The following is a 22,922-nucleotide window of genomic DNA, read 5'->3' as shown; positions in this document are numbered from 1 at the left end:
TAGTTTTTAGAGTTATGTGATAAGTACTACATAAAAAGAGCTACAGTATCCACCCAGAGATAAGTATTTTCCATACTTATCTTCTTGTTCATGGTGTATGTAACCATCAAGGCTTAACAAGGTAACACTTCCTCCAGAAAGTTTCCTACATCCTACCAAGAGGAAATAAATTAAATGTAGCATTTTCTTGTTTAGTTTCTTTCTTTCTTTCTTTTTCTTTTTTTTTTGGAGAGGTTTTTGCTATAGGGCACATGTGCTCACCAGAAAGACAGAGAGAGACCAAAAGCGAGAAATCACCCCCCAGGGGGGATGGCCACGTCACATTCCCTTCTCCTCCATTCTCCTCTCAGGATCTTGGACACACACGCACATGTACCTGGCATGAGTTTAAGCCACTGGGTCCGGGACTCAAACCACAGTCGGCTACAAGGGAGTTCAGTGACATAGCCATTATGCTAACTGTCGGTCCCTCTCATTTAGTTTCTTACATACTTATCTTCTAATTTCCATTAGTAAGTGCCATTCATGTTTATTCTTGGTTATTTGGTATATTTTCTTGAGAGCCAAATGCATTCCTGATTTTCCTCTGTATTTTTCAAATACGTGACTATCATCTATTGATAGCTTGCTGTATATCAGGTACTGTAATAATGCCTAGCTAATATTACCCCCATTTCATTCTTACAATACTAAGAGGTAAATACTACTTTAATTTGCATTTTACAAGTGAAAAGAAAAAACTTTCAGAGACATTATCCCAAACTCTATCATATTCAATAAATAGAAGCTTAAAGAAGGGAGCCCCATATTTTCTTTCTCCACAATCTTTATCATTTTAATGTATATATATATATATATATATATTTTACAATGATTGTAGGTATAACAGTTGCCTAACACATCTTTTGAATGAAAGATAAGCACCTCCTGTCCTGGGGGGAAAAAAAAAACATGTATTAGTCTGAAAATTTTGACATGTGCATTAATACAAGCGAAACTAGTTTGCCTGGGAAAGGAGGGAAGTAAGTGACTCCTCTTACTTGGAACATTTGACAATTGAGATCTTGTTTGGCTAAGTCATTAATGTTATACCCAGTTGTATCATATCCTCTAAAGGGCAAGAAAAAAAATGATGCAAATGATACATGATCCAAAACTTCTTTGAAAGAAAATAAAAGACTGAAAGTTCTGTGACAGCAACATAAATAAGTTTACTAACTCTATTAAACCAAAATGTGTTGAACTCTAATAGTCTTTTTTTTTTTAAGTGAAATTTTTTTCTACTATAGGGCATGTGCACTTGCCAGAGAGACAGACACAAAGTGAGAAATCTCACCTCCGGGGGGATGGCCACGTCACAATCCCTTCTCCTCCATTCTTTTCTCAAGATTTTTGGGCATGCATGCAAGTCCATCTGGTGTGAGTTTTAAGCTGCTGGACCTAGGACTCAAACAGCAATCAACTAGGTGAGAGTCCAGCAATGCAACCATTATGCGATCTGCTGGTCCTAAACTCTAATGTTCTAAATTGCATGACTTATACAGAGATTATAAGGTGTATGATAACCTTGCATTGTGAAAGGTCATAATCCATTAGGAGATATAAATATTCAAGCATGATTGTCACAATCTTAGGCTGGGTTCCCGCTAAAGCTAATCAAGGACAAAACACACTTAGCTCAATTTGTTTAATTAGGTGACTATAGGAACAACCAGAAGGCAATGGAATGGATAATAATTGAAAGAAAACAAATGCAGGTGTGTGTCAGAGAGTAGGTTACCACTTTAGGCAACTGAAGCACACATTTTCTGAGGACCTCCGGTGGATGTTGTGGTACTGGTTGCTGGGCTGCTATTATTGAGGGCTGTTCCTAGGCTCATTAACCCTCCTTAGGGCCCGGACAAGTCTGTAGGCAGATTCACTGAGCTTCTGTATTCCTTACTAGGCATGCGGTTTGGGAAAGCCTGAAAGGGGCATAGAAAAAGGAACTCCATGAGACACTAGGATGGAGTAAAAGTGCCACAAAGTCACTACAAATCAGCTCAATTCAGGGATATGGTGGCAGAAAACACTGCAAGCAGGAAACGTTTTCCAGTTAAGATAATATTTCACCTGAGGCTTAAAAGGGAATTGGGAGTAATGAGAACTAAGTAAAGGTATGGTATCTGAGGTAGGTGATATTATATATGCCTTGATATAGAGGCATGGATCAATGAGAGATCTCATCTGCATAGTTTTGTTAACATGGTTGTGATGTGAAAAGGGAGTGTTTGAATCAGGAGTGGTTAGGTGATATTCATTGCTAATAGTCACTGTAATTTTACCACTTTCCTATAACCAGTTTGGACAATTTTAGCCTTAATATTCATATATACTTTCTATAGCTACCTTTTTTTTTTTTGAAAGAGTTGTTACCACAAGTCTTCAGAAGTTACAAATTGGATATAGGCAAATACTCTATAATAGACTTACTATGAAAAGATTATGAATAGATGATATTTTCTACAAGATCTAGATAAGCATAACCATAGTTACAACAAACACTGATTGAAAAGTTAAGAGTTTTGCTCTATCAGTTATTCCATTGCTACAAAACAAAAGACCCTACAACGTAGTGTCTTAAACCAACAACTACATATTTCACAATTTTGCTTGGCAATTTTTCTAGTCTTGGCTGATCTTAGCTGTGCCTGCTCAGAAGTCTATGAGTTGGCAGGGCATCGGCTGGTCTTAGATGGCCTCCTCACGATGTGCAGGCATCTTGCTATCTATGGGAACATTACTGGGAAAGTTTAGCTCCTTCCCAATACCAGAATCTTTCCTTCAGCCATCTTAACCTGAAAATAAAAATATACTCTAAGACTAATACTTTAGCCCAGCTCCAATTAGCTGAGAGGATCAAAACCAGCCATTGTCATGAAGGTTAACTAGGTATTATGGAAAATGGCACATGGGAATGTTAAGATTTAATGGAGCAGAAAGGAGTTTAAAATGTCAACATATGATCAAATCTAAAGTCACAGCATAATAGAGCTATTAAAGTGAAAGTGTTTTTAGACTTACCTATTTACAGCTGTAATCTAAAGGTTAGCTACTACAAATTTATGTAAGGATTTTACTAATAAACAAAAAGAATCATGGTTTTCTACTTTCCTTTCATAAAATAATTTGGTTTAATGGTTCAGCAATATAACCAAGTACTCCATATTTTTAAAATGACCTCCAGGTGGTAGTAATCCATGACATATCACAGGAATATCTAACCTGATTCAATCTCCTAGAGCTCAAATCCCCACAAAAATCCCTTACTAAGGTTAGGTCTCTGTTTGTATTCCAGTAGTAACAAGAAATTCAATACATTCTCAGTTGTCTCCTTTTAACTTTTTTATAAATACAGAGTAAATTTTCATAAAGAGAGAAAAGGAACTTATCAGAAGATGAAAACATAAGAGGCTCAAATGTCTCACAGAATCCATCACTGTGTTATCCAAACCATATTTGGCAAGTTCTTCCAACTTTCTCAGAAATCAAATCACATGTCACATTTTTATCTGAATGTTATGATCACTACAGTCATCATCACATATGTAGAGTTTATTTCAATTTCATACTCAAACTACTAATGATATTCATGGTCTATTTATTATTGGAATCTCCATAGGCTGTAGGGAGGAAAGGAATACACTGTCACTGGGTATATTCTTGGTAGCTGCTCTTTCGTGACCCTTTTCTTTATATTCTTATCATTTTAAGTCACTTTTGCCCTCAGCACAAATAACTTTTTAAGCAAACTTCTTGTGGAAACTTAAGAGAAGTTAATAAAGTATAAATCTAACACTCTGGATAGCAAAACTGCTGTCAATTATTATTTTGAAGAAGTCCCTAAAAATGTTTAAAATCCATTTCTTTAATCACTAAGGTCTCAACTTTACTGTTAAATTTAAGAAACTTATCTTCATTCATGCATTTTTCATTCAACTATTGATTCATTTATTCACTAATTTTTATTTAAAATCAACATTTTTCAAATAGGATTTGAAGTTGCTTTCATAAAAATATATAAAGAATATGTTTAATTAGAAAGTTCAAGATGAAGATTAAAAAAAGAAAGTAAATATACCAACTCCAGACTCCAGTGATTAATATAGGAGTGAGAAGTGATTTAAATTAAAATTTAAAAAGTTTCTGAGCTGGTCTCAAAAGGTAAGCATTTGTTCTTTGTAAAAATGAGAAAGACAAATGATTTATTGGAGAGAAAGAGTAAAAATTTTACATGTATCAAATACTAGGCATATTTTCTCCAAATAATATATAGGAGATAAAAGGAAATTTTCAGTGCTAGGTTTACAGCAAAACGTGAATGTCATTGAGATGTTTTTATAGTAGCATTAAATAAAAAACAGAAGTCATTAATTTAATAGCTCAGTGAAGGTAAGTTTATGTGACTTTATTTGAACCAACACAAGGTTTTAGAGGAACCAAATTAATGGAAGAATATCATACTTGTTGTACAAACTTGCACTAATATATCCCCCCTCAGCAGGTTTCTCTCTCTCTCTTTCTCTGTGTGTGTGTAGATTTCTCCATAAAGCACATGCACTCCCTGAAGAGAAAGAGATAGATAGAGACACTGAGAGGAAAAGTGAGAAATCACTCCCCAGAAGGGATAGACACACTGCAATCCCTTTTCTTCCATTCTCCTCTTGTGATTTTGGGCACACACGTACTCATTCCTAGCATGAGTTTCAAGGTACCAGGTCCAGGACTTAAACCATGGTTGGCCATGTGGGAGTCCAGTGCCTTCACCACTACACTACCTTCTAGACCCTCCTCAATAGTTTTATTGGGACCTATTCTAACTCTACTCTGAAAAAAGAAAGGGTAAGGGTTGGGACCAGTAGTTGGCATAATGGCTATGTAACTGGATTACCACGTAGTCGACCATGGTTCAAGTCCTGGACCCTGTGGCTGAAACTCGTTCCGGGTACGTGTACATGGCATGCCCAAGATTCCCAGCAGAGAATGGAGAAGGGATTGTGGCATGGCCATCCTCCCTGGGGAGTGATTTCTCGCTTTCCATCTCTCTGTCTCTCTGGTGAGCACACAAACCCTATAGCAAAAACCTCTCAAAAAAAAAAAAAAAAAGAAAGAAAAAGAAAAAAGGGCAAGGGTGGCCTTCTAAAACCAAGTTGAAGTCTTTTGAGATTTTATCCAAATAAAAGTTTTGTAGTGGAAGGAAACTGTATTCAAGATAAAATTAATTTTGAGAAATAAAGAATATTTAAAAATGAGAAAAAAAATCCTTGATCTGAACTCTTAAAGTAGAAATAAAACATTTAAAAAGATTAAATTATTTTTAAAGAGTGATTTATTTACTGTACAGCAAAATAGGCTTAGAAACTTGAATAAGCACTGTGGTTCAGAATTGTTCTAAAATGTTGGTACACAGAGTCTTCCAGAAGGTGAAGAGACAGATAAAGGCATAGAAAATCTCTTTCATAATAGGTTAGCTAAAAATGTTGAAAATTTAGAGAGTTATATGGATATCCAAATACAGGAAATACAAAGGACATCAAATAGATATTACATGTAAAGATCCTCTCCAAGGCACAGCATTGCCAAATGGGTAAAAACAAATAAACAAACAAACAAAACCAACAACAAAGACAATTGCATATTCTAAAAATGGCAAGACAAAAACATCAAGTTACTTACAAAGGTTACCCCATTAGACTAACATCAGAAGATCTCGCAACTGAAACAATGTAGGTGAGGAAAGAATGGGAGGTTATATATAAAACTGTAAAAGAAAAACAGTTTCAGGCAAGAATACTACACCCAGCAACATTATCCTTCAAATAGGAAGGGGAAATAAAAATCATTCCCAGTTAAAACAAATGCTGAAAGAATTCACCAAAACTAAACTAGCTCTTCATGAACTACTTAAGGGAAATACTACAACAGAAAAACTAGAGAGAGATAAATAAAGGTAAGAGAACACAAAACAATTAGAAAAAAAGAAAAGTAACAAAATGACAGGGATAAGTCCACACCCATTGATAACATCAAATGTCAGGATTAAATTCACCAACTAAAAGACTGAAGATTCAGATTCAAGTATTTTACACACAAGGTTTAAGTACAAATTCACCGATCATTTGATAAACAGCTGTCTTCAAGGGTTTCATACTGCATTTATATATTTATTATTATAGCCATTACTCATGATATAAAACTAGGTAACAAGAAAAGTCCAAAATATTACGAATATCAATAGCTGAGTCTTTCTTTGGAAAGAATTTAAATAAGGCTAAAATTAAGAACTTTGTAAAGCCTATAAATCACCAAATCACTGACTTTGCCATATCTTCACTTTAAAAAAATTATTTAATTTTATTTATTTATTATCATTATTTTTAGTTTGACATGAGAGAGAGAGGGAAAAGGAGAAAGCAAGACACCAGGTTCAGGTCTCAAAACACAGTCAACCATGTGGGAGTCCAGCGCCTTAACCACCATGCCATCTCCTGGCCCCCCATGTCTTCAATTTTAAACATCTTTTACCAGTTTTGTTTTGTTTTTGCTTTTTTGAGGACTAATTTATTTATCCATAGTACAGTATTAAGAACTCATAAGACTCATAGTGAGTAAAAGTTTTCTTTTTCTATCTATTCCTAATGAGCTATTGTTATATATTTTACCTATCTCTAACTGGACAGATGATGAGACCACAGTTATTTACAGATTATAAATTCTTTTCTCTCACAATCTTTTACATGGAAATTACAAATTCTTCTTCCACTGGCTATGCTAAGATTATCTTTGTTTTCAAAAGTTCATCTTTATTAATTTGATACCTTTTGTTGCCTGATTTTTAATCACTTCATTTTTCTTTAGAAATGTATTTCATAAAAAATAACATCATCAACAATTTAAAATACACTTTTAAAATAACCAGAAGAGAGAATTTCAAATGTTCACACACACACACACACACACACACACACACAGAGGAAGTTCTGTTTTGAGAATGTATTGACACTCACTATTGTGGTTAAATGGTATAATTTTGAGTCTACATAGAGAAAAAAAAATTTCCAAAATTTCTTTTTTTTTTTTTTGGAGTAAAATTTCTTCACAGTTATTCATTTTGGTTGTAATAACATGTCAAACAAAATGGACTCCAATACAAAGAAAAAGAGGTATGTGTTTACAAGAGTAAATGTGAATGAACTAATAATATAACTTCAAAATATATAAATAAAAACTGACAAAAAAAATCAGATTAAAAGAGTAAACTACCAGCACAGTTGTACAGAGCATACTACAATATCTGAAACATGAATGATTTTTTTTCTTCTTTATTTGGAGAGGTTTTGGCTATAGGGTGCATGCGCTCACGAGAAAGACAGAGAGAGACAGAGAGACAGAAAATGAGAAATCACCCCCGGGGGGATGGCCATGCCGCAATCCCTTCTCCTCCATTTGCCTTTCAGGATCTTGGGCACACACGCACATACACTACGGCATGAGTTTAAGCCACCAGGCCCAGGACTCGAACCGTGGTCGACTACGTGGGAGTCCAGCGACATAGTCATTACACTAACTGCTGGTCCCCATAAATGATTTTTAATAGAAATTTATGTGTAAAATGCATGATTGACACACTAGGTCTATTAAAACTGTACACAAAGCTATACCCAATGACCGAGGACCACGCACAGTTTTTTCAAACACACATAAAACATTCATAAAAATGATTAGCCTTGTTGCCTAGTCTGCCATCCAGTCAGACAGAATTTTTTTTTTGCAGGCACTGTGCAGTATTGCTGATGGGTTCCCACTTTACTGCTGAGCCCTGTTCCTTCACAGAAACGGTTCCTAAAAGTTTATAGTCATAAAACTTCCTTCTACTTAGAGATTATCCTTAACCTGGGCCTCTCTCTCTCTTTTTTTTTTTTTATCTTTTTTTTTTATCTTTTTTTTTTGGAAAGGGTTTTGCTATAGGGCATGTCGCCCGGGAGATAGGGCATGTGCACTCGCCAGAGAGACAGAGAGAGTCATAGAGACAGAAAGCGAGAAATCACCCCCCAGGGGGGATGGCCATGCTGCAATCCCTTCTCCTCCATTCTCCTCTCAGGATCCTGGGCAGGCACGCACCCGCGCCCAGCGTGAGTTTAAAGCCACCGGGTCCAGGACGCAAACCGCGGTCGACTACGTGGGAGTCCAGTGACATAGACATTACGCTAACTGCTGGTTCCCCTGGGTCTCTCTCTTTAAAATAACTTCCACTTTTGTCATCACATAAACTACTGCTGCTACTATCATCTTCATTTAAAAATAACCATTTTTAGAACAAAGTACACAAAGCATTGTATTGTATTAAACCCTGGAGGCATAATATGAACAGATGTAACATTTACCCCTGAAAAGCTGAGAATAAAGTTGCACATTTGTGGCATTGATTAGTCTCATTTAACTATGACAACAGAGCTTTAACATGGCATTATCCTCATATCATTATTTTTAAATTTATTTATGATTCAAAGTATGCATGAGTGTGTGATAATCAAATCAAGAAAAGAACATTACATTTTGTGATGTGTATCTTCAATTTTAGTTCTAGTTTTTTTTCCTGAGATAAATGAGTGTGTGTGTTTGTGTGTGTGCATAATACAAGCACATAAAAATTGGAATGCCCTTTATTTACTCAGATGTGGTATGCAGCTTCATAACCTGTCATTTTAAAGTATAGGAAAGCAAGGCTGAAAGAGAATAAGCCATTTGTTCCTGGTCACACGGGTATAGGGGCAAGAGCTGGAATTCATAGTCTGTCTTTCACATTCCAAAAAAACACAAAAGGCCTGTGTTTTGCCACTTGACTATGCGTTCCCCCTACATGTCACACGTTATACTAGAGGTTTCAGCAGTGGTAGAAGACTATGCGTTCCCCCTACATGTCACACGTTATACTAGAGGTTTCAGCAGTGGTAGAAGACTATGCGTTCCCCCTACATGTCACACGTTATACTAAAGGTTTCAGCAGTGGTAGAGTCTTTGATGGAACTAAAGCTTGAAGCTGGGCTGTAAAGGGGCAAACGGGCATCTCAAACAGCAGAAAAACATCCTAGAAAAAACATGCAATTGTAATGTGGACAGGTATATAGTTTCAGGGGAACGTTCATTGTTCACAGTGATAGAAATAAATGGTCCAGTTGGACTTCTCGTTAGAGAGAACGTAAGTGATAAATTGTAGGTTATAGTTTTTAATGTTAAGCTAAAAAAACCTGGTGATGTTTTCAAGTAAGTAAGAAGCACAATCTAATATGTATTTGGAAAAGTGTCTCTGTCCTTAGTCATGATGATAGCAGAAAGATGGTTTAGTAGTTTGGTCTCTGAATCGGAAGCTAAACACAATTTTATATCCCTATCAAGTGGATCAGTACCGTCAGCATTAGTAAATTTCCCAGTGGAAAAATAAATGTTAATAAAAGTTGACTTTTTACCTCCAGCAATACCTAGTTGGAAATTGGAGAAACTTGTCATGTTCCAAAATTGAAATGATTTCTAATGATATATGCTTGCTTTAGGCGTTTCATCATTAGCCAGTGTTCTTGACTTTGAACAGACATGTCTTATTAGTATGACCAATAGCACTTACTTTGTGGTTACCACTAGCACCACCATAAATTATAAAAGAGTATTTGTGCCCGCAGCATGCAGTCCATGTTTAGAAGGCCAAATGGAAGACAATGGATGACTTCTGTGAGGACAAGGCTTCCTGAAGTCTATTCTGTATTATGTGGGATATTTGTGGTTTTTCACTTAATTTACCAAAGAATAACTTGATACCTTTAATATATCTACAGTCTTCATCTCTCAAAGAGGGGATGCCAAGCACTTTTTCCACAAGCAAGTTGGGACCACACAGAAAATAATATTGTAGCTATAACAGTAACAGCCACAATCCGTCAAACATCTGCTCTGTTACTGGCATTCTGATAGAAAAGTTACTTATAAAATTCATTGACCAACACACTTAAAATAGTTCTGTATGGTGGACAGGTATCTCTTCTTAATAGCAAGGAGAGTGGAGTTCAAAGAAGATGAATACATACAGTTGTTATCAGAACCAGGAATTGGAAATGAGTGTGCAGAAATCCTAAATATCTCAGTTCCTGTTACTATGCTTCAGAGAAAAAGGGAAGGGTTTGAAACCTGGGAACGGATGGACTCGGTCAAGGCAAGGGTGTACTGAGTGTGCAGACTAGAGAAAGCCTAATAACAAACAGCCTTTCCCTCTGAGAATCTGATAGAAAGCTGAGATACTCCCAGGCAAGGTTCTGAATTGGTGTATTTTGAACCTTTGGGTTGAATTTGGAGGCAAAGGTTCACCTCTAGGAGGAAAAGAGAAATTAGAAACCGGGGCCTAGGACTAAGAGTACTGAAATCTACCACAAGAAATAAAGAACTAAGAGGCCTGGTAAGTTTTACTTCGAGAATCATAGTAACATTCAGTTACGGAGGAAATATTCCAAAAGGAAAGAGTTCTCAATCTGGAGACATATATTCAAAACCTGGATCTGTCATTTATTGGCTTCAAGTAATTATTGCAAACTTTAATTTATAAATCACAAAATGAAAATATATCCCTAATTCCCATGGCTATTGTGAAGAATAGAGATAGGTTGACAAATGTGTTGACCATGCGAACTCGTAGTTAAAATGGAAGGAAAACATAGAGTTAGCATTATGTTTAATAATTAAATGCAAGTGTATGACCAAAGCTGTTGGAGAGAGCATATTCTGGTAACAATGCATTTTCTTTATGTAGGAACTTATCATTTTCTTAATTTTAATTTATGATTTCTTACTTTTCTTTATTTATGGAATTACTAAAATATGTTTCATATCCTTATCCTTGTAGAACACACAAAGGTTTATTTATTTTCCACAATTAATATAGCTAATTTATTATGCTTGTACAGTGGGTTATACACATACACATTCCACACAAACAGATTATCTTCAGTCACACTTCTGATCTGTGTATTTTCTCCTTACATCTTAGGTGGATTTTTTTTTTTTTTGAGAGGTTTTCACTATAGGGCGTGTGCGCTTGCCTGACAGACAGAGAGAGACAGAGAGATAGAAAGCGAGAAATCACCCCCCATGGGGGATGGTCACGCCACAATCCCTTCTCCTCCATTCTCCTCTTGGGATCTTGGGCACGCACACACACGCGCCCAGCGTGAGTTTAAGCCACCGGGTCCGGGACTCGAACCATAGTCGACTATGTGGGAGTCCAGCGACATAGCCATTACGCTAACTGCTGTCCCTTAGGTGGATTTTTGAAGTGATAGGGAAGAAATAAGCTCTGTATATGTTAACAGATACATGTCTCTGTATTCTATAAACATTCTCTATTTTTTTCTTAAAATCTTAAAATGAGATTTTTAAGCTCATAGCTTGATTAAATTTGACAAATGCATATAACCCCTATTGACCCACTGAAATATATTTGTCACTCCCAAAATTGTCTTGCACTCTTTTTTTGGAATGAGTCTCTCAGAAGCAGCCACTAAACTGATTTCTCTAATCCTGGTTTTCTTCTGCCTACCCTAGAACTGTATATAAATGGAATCCTGTATTCTATACATACCTGTCCTCTAAGATTTTTTTCACTCATCATGATAAATTGACTAAAACAATTTTTCTCTTCCTCCAACAATGTGTAGTAGTTCTGACTGATCCATATCCGTGACAAAATTTAATGTTTTCAATCTTTTAAACTTTGCCACAAAAAATGCTTGTGCAATAAATTACATTAATTTTAAACTTCTTTAGATCAAAGGGAGAAAAATTGGCCTGTGGTGGGAAACTGCAGGCACCATAAAACCATAGCAAATTACTTACTTTATTTATTTATTTTCAATTTTATAGGACATGAGCATTCACCAGAGACACAGACAGAGTGATAGAAAGTATCCCTGCCCTCAGGAGAGATGACCATGCCACAATCCCCTCTCCGCCATTCTCTTCTTGGGGGTTTTGGCAAACATGCACATGCAACCAGTGCATGTGTATGTGTGTGTGTGTGCGTGTGTTTCAAGTCATAAAGGGTACTCAAAATGTAGTCAGCCTGTGGGATTCAGCCACCTTAACCACCTGGCTAGCTTGCCAATAACTCCCTTTCAATACAACTTTAGGAAGCAAGCCATAGTTCACAGCCTCACCATTACTTTTAGAGAGGTAATTAGTGCTGAGAAGATGCTGAGTGCAATTCAACAGGACTTGATCTTGGGTGGTGTAGATATAAAAGAATGGATATCAAGGAATAAACAATAATTCTATCACCTCTGCTTTCAAATTATTCATCCTGGACTTTTTTCACTGATTTTTCTGTTATCTTTGTGGACACCCAGCATCAGACACTATGGTTTTTTTTTTTTTTTCCAATTTTGACCGAGGGCACATGTATTCACCACAAAGACAGAGATAGAGAAAGAACATAAGAAATTACTCCCCATGGAGCATGGTCATGTCTCAATCCCTTCTTTATCTCTCCCTCCTTTTGATATTTTGGGCATTCATGTAGATGCACCCAGCATATTTCCCAAGCTGCCAGGTCTGGGACTCAAACCATAAGGTTGGTCATGCAGAATCTAGCCACAGTAACCATCACACCACAAGCTGGTCCAGATGTCATACCTTCTAAGGAGGCCAATTATGATAGTACCAGGGGTACTAGAAAGGGACAGGAGAGTGGAGGGTCTGATAGTTCTTCACCTGTGGGTTCTCTCAACTGGTCTCAGGTGGTGGCCATCCCTCATCACTTTACAGTCCCACAAGGTTAACCTACTCTCTGTCTTACTAGTTCATTTTGCTTCTAAACTGCTGCTGTTGAGGTTGAAGCTGGCATTATTTCCTTGATTTCCTGTTTCCTTCTATTATTTCCCCTAAGATTGATCACAGGGGAATGAAGCTACAGCCTGAATTACATTTGAATCTCTAGGCAGCTCAGATTAATCATTTGTTTTACCTGCATTCTTGGCATTTTTGCATTGTGCCTGGGTAATAACAGAGTCCTCAAAAATTGTTGTCACTGGCTACAGTTCCTGACCTTCCTGAAGCAAAGAATCCCTCAAATTCCAGATGAGTAACCAACACCTTGATGACTTTAGGAAGATGTTAATTACAGGTGAAGTTTATATTTCACAACTAATGCTAAGGATAAGTGTAAATGTACAACCTCATTTTCTTTACTGGAAAAACAGGGTATATTTTCTTCCAATCAGAGATCAGCAAAGAGAAGCGATGGAACTGAAACCCAGATCACTTGACTTTTGGATATGAATGTGTCTCCCTTTGCTGGAAGCACTGATTTTAGCCCTCTGAATTTTGCTCATAATATTATCATTATTCTCTCAGATGAGGGAAATTACTTTGTCTTACTAGTTCCAAAATACAAATATAATTCATACAGGAGCTGTCCACACCACAGAAGTCAATGCCATAGCTAATGTACATAATTGACTTTATTTTATATCATCTTTTAAAATGAATATAAGCAAGTAAGAAATCTTCGGACAAAAAAAAAAATGAAGGCTATCTTTACTGCTATGCCCTATTTGTCATAATGACAGGTTGTAAGATATTTTAAGGGGTGTGATAATGAATAGAAAATAAGTCTGCAAACCATAACTTTCATGACAATAAATTAAGGAGCCCTAACTGCCAAGCTATGAAACCCAATTGAGGGGCAGGTAGCCCTGAAACAAAAAATCACAACAACTCTTAGAAACCATTAAAACTGATGTGATAATAAATCTGTCCCATAAAAGCCAGGAAGTTGGTAATACTGTATTTAAAAAGGCCAACTTTGTGAAAGTGTCTGGAAAGACATTTAAAACAAACTCTGTGAGGAAAAGTAGCCATTTTCCTGCTATGTGAAAAAGAATAGACAAGATGAGTTAGGCTTTATCAAACAGCATACATGAATAGCGTTAATCCTATATATCATAACACTTTGTCAGGCTCTATATGAAGAGCTTTATCTCTGCTTCAAATTCAAAGCAGCAGGGGACCAACAGATGGCGTAATGGTTACGCCACTGGGCTCTCACATGACTGACCATGGTTCGAGCCCCAGACCTAGTAGCTTGAAACTCATGCCAGGCATGTGTGCTTGCACAACCAAAATCCCGAGAAGAGAATGGAGGAGAAGAGATCGTGGTGTGGCTATCCATCCTGGGGAGTAATTTCTCATTTTCTGTTTCTCTGTTGAGTGCACATGCCCCATAGCAAAAGTATCTCTCTCTCAAAAAGAAAAGAAACGAAAAGAAAAGAAGCAGGATTTTTGTGATTAGAATGAGCTTAAACACCCATATTTCTATATCTTTGTGTTTGGGACTGGAGTACCTGGGAGGATGGCAGAGGAATGGAGAAGGTGGCAGGGCTCCCTGTATCAGACTGCCATAGTGACATGTATATTTAAAGGTCAGTATGGGTGAAACTGAGAGATGGGTGAAACAAGACCAAGTACTGGGATTTTAATTATTTGTATTTTATAGAACACTTTATGGAGAAGGAGTGCACATCATTAAGCACCAATTTATATGAGTTCTGGCACTGTAAAATATCAGTACAACAAACATTCACAGAAAACACAGAGCGTTGACATCCCCACAGAATAACGGCTTATACCCTTTCAGTCAGTTCCCTCCCATAGTCAGACCTGCCCCACTTGACATCATGTACATTACCTGTGTCATCCACAACCTTCATTAAACTATTAATATCTTTCAGACTTCTGTTTCTAGGCAAGATAAAGTAACTAGGGTTGAAACTAACCTGACACTTAAAGCAACTTAAAGAATTAATATAACATTGAACATTGAATATAAAGAATTTAATATAACACTGAACATCAAGCAGTGAAAATCAGTGAGACCTAATATTATGTCTATCGTTACTTGGTATTAATGTATCTCTCTTGAAAACAACCATAAGCCAAGACAGCCACTCTCTCAGACAGCCCTGACTAACAGAAAGTTAGTTTCAGGTAAGTTTCAGGTAACTTTATAAAAATCTGACTTCCGATGAGTTCTTTTAAAACAAAATGGACTTGAGCCAGCAGGTGGCATGGTGATTAAGGCATTGGACTCCCACATGGCCAACCGTTGTTTGAGACACAGACTGGGTGGCTTGCTTTCTCATCCTCTCTCTCTCTCTGTGTCTCTGTCTCTTCTCTGGTAAGTGTGTGTGCCCTATAGCAAAATAATAATAATATAACTAAATAAATAATTCTAAAAAAAATATGGACTGAAAGTACTTGAAACTCATTTACAAAAATATAAGTTATCCATAAATCTGATTTTTAAAAAATGTTAAGTAGAATGGAATAAGTTAAAATTAAACTTTTAGAGTTAAATTTCCCTAGACTTCACTCTCCAGCACTACCAAAAACTACATGTGTAACATTAGACCCCCTAAAGTTTACATTTCTAAGTCTCAATTTCCTTGTTTGTAAAATAAGGATAAAGGTTATAGTAGCACCTAAGTAACAGAATAATTCCATGATGCATGAAATAATCCACATAACACTTGATAAATGAGAAAATACACTTTAACTATTTAATATGTTATGATTTTAACATATTTTAATATGTTAAGATTTTAGATTTTTAATCTAAAAAAGGAATTCTCTATCTATTTCTTTTTTTTTTTTTTTTTGGAGAGATTTTCACTGTAGGGCGCGTGTGCTCGCCAGACAGACAGAGAGAGACATAGAGACAGAAAGCGAGAAATCACCCCCCAGGGGGGATGGTCACGCCGCAATCCCTTCTCCTCCATTCTCCTCTCGGGATCTTGGGCACGCACGCACACACGCCCGGCGTGAGTTTTAAGCCACCGGGTCCGGGACGTAAACCGCAGTCGACTACGTGGGAGTCCAGCGACATAGCCATTACGCTAACTGCTGGTTCCCTCTATCTATTTCTGAGATGAGAGATAGATCAGCCAAACGTGTGTGTGTGTGTGTGTGTGTGTGTGTGTTCAATGCACAATCTGGTTTCAAAGCTAGGTTATGTATATTAAGCATACATTATAAGAAATATTTGTAAATACCTTTATATAAATGGGTCAACCTAATATTAACTGAAAAATGACTTAATTTGCTTGATAGTTTCCAAATAAAAAACTATCAAGTTATATATATGTAAACATGGTCATAGCCTAAATCCACATTTTTTGCCATAGGTTACTTACCAAATAGGATTATTACTATAAACTAGCATTCATTTTCACATATTTTGCCTGTTTTTTTTTTCCACATAACTTGTACATATCTTTTCATGTAACCTACCCACAGTGATTATATTCTTGTTTGCCTAGGTTTCCCAAGCTCTAAAGGTGCAACATGGTTGTGTAATAGCAGAATCTAGAAGTTCTGACTTCTAATTTGATGGTTCTAGAGAATTGAAATCCTACAAGAGTCATATATTTGACACTTTTATATTTTCATAGAGTTAAAGAATTGCCTCATAAATATAAAAAAAAATTCTGAAAATTGACTCAAAAAATGGAAGCTTGTATAGATCAACACAATATATGTGCCTGTTCAATACTAGCTTTTATTGTTAGTTCTTTGAGAATGCCTGGCTTCCCTGTAATCAACAAGAAGAAGAATGTCATGGAATATAGCAAGCATAGACTTGAAAAAGTTATCTCACTGCATGAGCTGAATTTGCGTCCTATTCCACCAGCATGCTCCTGGGTTGAATTTTACTGTTAATTTTACAGGAAGATAAAACTACAAAAGTAGATAGCAAATGTTATCAGCAACTGCCTTGCTAGCAAAGTGGCTTGTAAGTCAAAGAAACAAATTTAGATAAGAATTCTTCTACAGTACATAGCTGAAGAATTTATATGTGAGGAATCATCACAAAGTCATGGAAAATGTGTGTTATGAAATAAATCTGAATAGATCTCTTTTTTGCTCCAAAATAAATTTGTACTTTAATTCCATTTTTCTACACACTTTTTGAGGTTCCTGTGTTTGTGTATGTGTGTAAGTATATATTTGTGTATTTGTTCTATACATAGTAGAAGTTTTGCCTTAGGCCTATGCACTCACCAGAGACAAACAGAGAGACAGAGACAGTGAGAGAGAAAGTGAAAAATCATCCTCCCAGGGGAAAAGTCATGCTGCAATCCCTTCTCCTCCATTCTCCTCCCAGGATCTTGGGCATGGATGCACATGTGCCATTGGGTGTAGGACGTGAACTTCGGTTGGCCATGTAGAAGTCCAGCAACATAACTGCTATGCCATCTGATGGCCCTTTTATTTATTCATACACATATATATGTATGTATTTTTTTATTTGAGAGATTTCTACTATAGGGCATGTGCGCTCCCTAGAGAGACAGAGAGACAGAGACCCAAATGATATGTTCCAGCTTTCCAAAGATCTCTTTGTAAGATATTCAACGTTGGGTAGGCACTCTACTAGGAAAAAAATTATTTTAAATTAATTGCAAAAGAATACTAAACTGAAATACTAATTTTAGTACTTTAATAGTTATACCATATTTGGAAATGAAACATCATTGAAATGATAAAATATATATTATACACACACAGACACATATATACACACACACACATACTCACACATATATGCAAACATGCACACACATATCTGTAAACATCAAAAGTACAAAGTATTTTTGATCCTGCATTTCTAATTCATAGAATTTATCACATATATATGTGATATATTCATATTATACATATATTTATACATATATCTATATATGTATAAATATATTATACACACACAGACACATATATACACACACACACATACTCACACATATATGCAAACATGCACACACATATCTGTAAACATCAAAAGTACAAAGTATTTTTGATCCTGCATTTCTAATTCATAGAATTTATCACATATATATGTGATATATTCATATTATACATATATTTATACATATATCTATATATGTATAATATAAAAGATTTATATTATACATATATATATTTATCACATATTTGTGTGATAAATATGAATTTATATATATATATAAATTCATAGAATTTATCTCACACACACACATATATATATAAAATCATCCCCCCGGGGGGCATGACTATGCCCCAATTCCTTCTCCTCCATTTTCTTATCAGGATTTTGGGCATGTACACATATATGCCCAGAGTCATTTTTAAGCTGCTGGGTCTGGGACTTGAATCATAGTCAACCATGTGGGAGTCCAACACTATAACGACTATCTCACCTGCTGACTCCACCATATATAGCATATACCCTTAGTCTACTCTGTTATAGAACAGGCACAAATATATTTACTATTTTACTAGATTTTATTGAGCTTTGCCTCATTATCCAAATGCTTATTTTTAAAGTCAAACACTAATATGGCATGCTTTATCTTAACACTCTGTCCAAAAGAAGATTTTTCCTTGAAATTTACTTTTCTTCATAATAAAATTGTACTAGCTTTTCACTTACAACTTTAACACCATTTCTTCTTCAGACATTTTACTGAACTTTCAAATAAATGCTTTAATGAAATTGCTCCCGGTACAAAGTCTAAGCAGTCTAGCTCAGACACAGTTACGTGGCTAATGATCAATAGCCAAGCACAAACAACAATTCATCTTTAGAAGTTTAAAATTATCCCTTCTTAGGAAAAAGGGGGAATTTATTTCAACCTCTAAACAAATGATCGTTTGTCAGAGAAATTTATTGCATTTTGAAATACCGTAAGATAAGCATATTTTGATATGGGCTGCGATTTCTTCTTTTGCGAGCCAGTATTTATTTAAGACTATTTTGCTTTCACTGTGCATATTTCTGCCTTCCCCTCCCAAGCTGTTTGCCATTTTATAGCAAATGAAAATATGTTTGCGGAAATTGCATATAAAACTGTTTATTGAGACTTAAATCTTCTGTGGCTTTTTTTCCCCTTCAAACCTCACAGTTGTGGCTCTCTCTTTCTCTCTCTCAACCGCCCCTTCAAGAAGCTTTAATTAAAATCCTTGATCATATATACCCTCAGTCTGTCATTCAATCAGAGAGTTGAGCTAGAACATCATTAGGCAGAGTTCAGGGTTTTTATGCACCAGAGCAAGTGAGTAATGAACTTTAAAGCTAGGCTCAAAGGGCATTTATATTTCGCATCTAAATGTGAGAAGACAATTTTGCACATCATATTGGTTGGCATTATTTAGGTTTGGTTAAACATAAATATGTAAATCTGCTTGGTCAAAACAGTGTCACTACTTTCTGCAGGTAAAACCAGGTGTACGCAGGGTAGGGCTGGGCTGCTCTACTATTAGTGGTCCAGAAGCAAAATGTTCCAGTTCGCCTCTCTGCAGTTCCTTGTGATGCAGCTCAAGTTGCCGCATGAAGGAATAGGGAAAAGCCCTGACCTTGTCATTTCAATGACAGTTCCAGAAGGTGCTCGAATCTCTGTTCCTTTTTTGTTCCATTGGCTAGAATTAGTTAAAGGCATTTACCTAACTGCAAGGCAGGCATGAGGATGTTAATCTATATACTAGATGTTGATAGCCTATATAAAATGTGCAGGTCCATTATGGAGGAGGGAGAACAGAAAATAACTTCTGCTATTTTCTCCTTTAAAAAATCAAAACAAAAAGTCAAGGCTCGGAAAATATAATTCAAATTCAAAAGGTGTGTTTGTATTTGTACAGAAAATGAGAAATCATCACTATCATTATTTACTACTTTAGGACCAACAGTTAGCATAATAGCTATGTCGCTGAACTCCCAGGTAGCCAACCATGCTTTGAGTCCTGTACCTGGTGGCTTAAACTCACGCCAGGTGTGTGTGCATGCGTGCCCAAGATCCCGAGAGGAGAATGGAGGAGAAGGGATTGCGGTGTGGCCATCCCCCCTGGGGGGGGGTTTTCTTGCTGTCTCTCTCTGTCTTTCTGGCAAGTGCGCGCACCCTATAGCAAAAACCTCTAAAAAAAAAAAATTACTACCTTATCTCACTGGTTACATCACCAGAATTTATTTTTAGTATCTCTGATTGACCTCATCTACATCATTCTAACAAGACTATAACAAATATGTACCAATGGGGTCCAATTTCCCCTTATGACTTTTCTTTTCTTTTGATTTTGCTAAAGGGAGAGTGCACTGTCACCAGAGAGAGATGGAGAGGGGAAAAGAGACAACTCCCTCCCATGCAGTATGGTCACACCACAAGCCCTTCTCCCTCTCTCTCTTCTTTCAGGATTCTGGGCATTCAGGTACACATGCCTTGTCTGTTTCTCAAGCCACCAGATCTGGGACTCAAACTGCAGAGTCAGCCATGTGGGATCCGGCCACATTAACCACCATGCCACTGGCTGGCCCTGTTGACTCTTACTTCATTCTCCACACAGTTGCAGAGTGAGAGCAAACAGTTTTGTTTTGCTTTTTTAATTCTTGGGTTTAAAGATCCTTCATGTTTCATATTTTCCTTAAAGTAAATGTGAATATAATGGTCTTCAAACACTTTACTACCTGTTCTCTGATTAGTTTCTACCTTCGCCTTTATTTCTCCTTCTCTTCTTCCTGATCAAGGCATGTTGGTCTTCTCTTTGTTCCTCGGTCACAGCAAATATATTCTTTCATCAAGTCATTCCTATTCCTTCCCAAAGGCTCTTTATGTTTTCAGCACATAAGACTGGTTAGATTGACAACTCACCTGATCATGAGGAGAGCCTCTGTCCACTCCCAGTTCTCTACAAATCATCTATCTAATCAGCATGTTTATGGCTATGCCATATTTCATGTAAAAATGTATAATATGCCTGATACATATATTATACATATAATATATATTATATATAATAGTATTAAATTTACTGTTCGAATAGTATTAGATTTACAGAAAAATTGTGATGATAATACAGTTTGTTTAACCCTTACTCAGTTTCCTCTATAATTTCTTAACTTATTCATGTTTTTCATAAGAGAGACAGAGGGAGACAGAGAAAGAGAACACTCTCAACTGCGTCTCAACACTGTGATCCATCCCCAGCCTCGGCTAGCCCTGGTTCATTGGCACACGTTCATCTGAGGCACTAAGGTAGGTCTCCAGATATGAACCCAGAATCTTCATATGTAGAACCAACTGTCAGAGCATCATGCTTTACCACAGTGCCCCTGCTCAGTCCCTCTCCCGCTAACGTCATATATTATACAATGGTACATTTGCCCCAAGTAATGACCCAGTGTTGGTATTTTTTTTATTACCTAAACTCCATAATTTATTTGGATTTTATTTATTTTTGTTTTTTTCTGTTCTAGAATCTATCCGGGATAGAAATTTTAGCTGGCATTTCTCCTTAGGATTCTCTGGTCTGTGGTTTTTTTCATACTTTACTTTTAGTTACTAGATTTGAAGAGTACTGGTCAGGTGTTTTATGAAATGACACTCTTCTTAGAATGCTCCTCAATTCAGGTTTTCCTGAGGTTCTTCTCATGATTACATTAAAGGTATGGGCTTTGGTGAGGAAGACCACAGAGAGAAAGCACCATTCTCCACACATCCTAGCACAGCTATGTAACAGCAACACGAATGGCCACTGATGATATTAATTTGGATCGCCTGTCTGAGGGCTGCCAGCTTTCTCCACTGTGACGTTACTTATTTCCCCCTTTCTACACTGTCCTCTTTGGAGAAAATTCACTACACACAGCCCACATGTAAGGAACGGGAAGTTATGTTCCATTTCTTATGGATAAAACATCTAAATAAATTATTTAGAATTCTTTAGCACTGAAGATTTGTCTGCTCGCTCATCTTTATTTATTTATTAAACATTTTATTTATATTAATTTGGATTTATTGATATGCACCTTGTATTGGGGTTATGTATAAAACCATTACTCACTCTGTTGCACAAAAGGCTACTGTTGTGCCCATTAGCTGTTATGCCCATTAGCAATTTTAGGACTCAGCTCCTCTGTCTCCTTGCCATGACACCTGCCTCATCATTGGGGTTATTCTCTTGTTTGTTTGTTTGGTTTTTTTTTTTGGCTGTTTGTTTACCACTTTATTTATCCCTGGAACTATGGATGCTCAAAGATCATCTTATTTATTACCCTCTACAGACCAAACATTAACATTTTACCATCTAGCCCTGAGTGTTTTCTTAAGTGGAAACACTTAAATGTGTATCTTTGATATCAAAGATCTGGATGTTATCAGCATGTTATTGCTTCAGTAAGCAGAGCTAGGATACTGTGTGTGTGTGTGTAACAACACATGTGCATACATATATTTACAATTATTTCTATGGTGACTCATTTGTTTCTATATTAAGTTCAAATGAGTTCATAATTGTGTATCAAATCCTCATTCATTACCATGTAAATCATCCTGTCTTTCTATCTTGCTTACCTAAAACTTCCACTCCATCAAGACACATGGCTCCCACCATTTGGTGTCATTTCTGATTTGCTCATGCACATTATTTACCTGCAGTGTTCCTTTTTTTTTTTTAGAATTATTTTATTTAACTTTATTTATTTACTTATTTTTAAAATTTTACCAAAGAGGTACAGAATGAGAGAGCGAGAGAAAAAATGGGAAAGCAAGCCACCAGGTCCAAGATTCAAACTGTGGTCAGCCATATGGGAGTTCAGCGCCCTTCATCAACATGCCACCTGCCAGGCCCTAATTTTTTTTTTTTTTTTTTTTTTTTCTTTTTTTTGGAGAGGTTTTTGCTATAGGGCACGTGTGCTCACCAGAAAGACAGAGAGAGACAGAAAGACAGAAAGCGAGAAATCACCCCCCAGGGGGGATGGCCACACCACAATCCCTTCTCCTCCATTCTCCTCTCGGGATCTTGGGCAAGCACGCACATGC

This window comes from Tupaia chinensis, unplaced genomic scaffold (assembly GCF_000334495.1).
Source record: "Tupaia chinensis unplaced genomic scaffold, TupChi_1.0 Scaffold000139_1, whole genome shotgun sequence".
NCBI lineage: Eukaryota > Metazoa > Chordata > Mammalia > Scandentia > Tupaiidae > Tupaia > Tupaia belangeri.
The sequence above is the reverse complement of the archived record's forward strand: the minus strand, read 5'-3'. Positions refer to the sequence as shown.